Raw genomic sequence first — 1,017 nt, 5'->3', positions numbered from 1 at the left:
ACACTTCCCCCACGGACTACCATACAATCCACACATGCTACTAGCCGTCACATTAGTCTATCACTATAAAGGGGTAAATCATCCTCGAACATCAGTTATTCAACTAAGCATATTTATCTACAAAAAAGTCATCCTCACTCTGATTTCTAACCTTGTGACTTCGTATCACCAACCTCTTGGTCTAATCTCACTTCCAATAGGCCATGACACCGACACTTTACTAATCTCACTTCTAATAGGTCATGACACCGACACTTTAACTTATAATACTAATCGGGAGAAAATACAGTTCAAACATTCTGCTACACATTATTCCCCCTGAAGCATGACATCTGCAACATAAATTTTTGAAAAGAGACGGAATACTCTTAATACCAAAGGCCAAAAAGAACGATTTCATCAGAATCAAAGTTCACACAAAAATCAATACACTCTGAGGCACTAACGGACTCTTCTCAAGTCCTTGCACAGATTTTATTCTCTTATAAGGCTCAATCAGAAAGGACCATACCATTTAGAATCTAAACTTCTGCACTTCAATCACCCCAATAACTAGACAAATCTAGGCACTTCAACGTAAGGAAAGAATTAGGATAACATAACTTTTGTATGTGCAATGCCATAGCACGAATTAGAGTATGGAAGAGGAACATTCTGGCTCAATAGCATGAACTAGAACATGAATAAAGGGAGACATTCCTAAATACCTAGTAGCCTCCTACTTATAAGTGTGGCGCGCTACACACCCATAAACAAGACTCTACTCGATGCGATTTCGCAGACACCCTGGGACCATGAACCTTGCTTTGATACCAAGTTGATCACGACCCAAAATAGGGCCTGACCTCAACAGACATCCCGAACCATGAAGGCCCGAAACACATATCTCTATCTGGTAATCATGCACAACATCCATATAATAAAAGAAAATATGGAATTATAATCGAATACGAAAACATGGTCGTACTCTGAATTTAGTTTAACAATTAAGGAAAAACTCCAACAATATCTAAACAA

Source organism: Capsicum annuum, chromosome 1, assembly GCF_002878395.1.
Source record: "Capsicum annuum cultivar UCD-10X-F1 chromosome 1, UCD10Xv1.1, whole genome shotgun sequence".
Classification (NCBI taxonomy): domain Eukaryota; kingdom Viridiplantae; phylum Streptophyta; class Magnoliopsida; order Solanales; family Solanaceae; genus Capsicum; species Capsicum annuum.
This window is presented reverse-complemented; position numbering follows the sequence as displayed.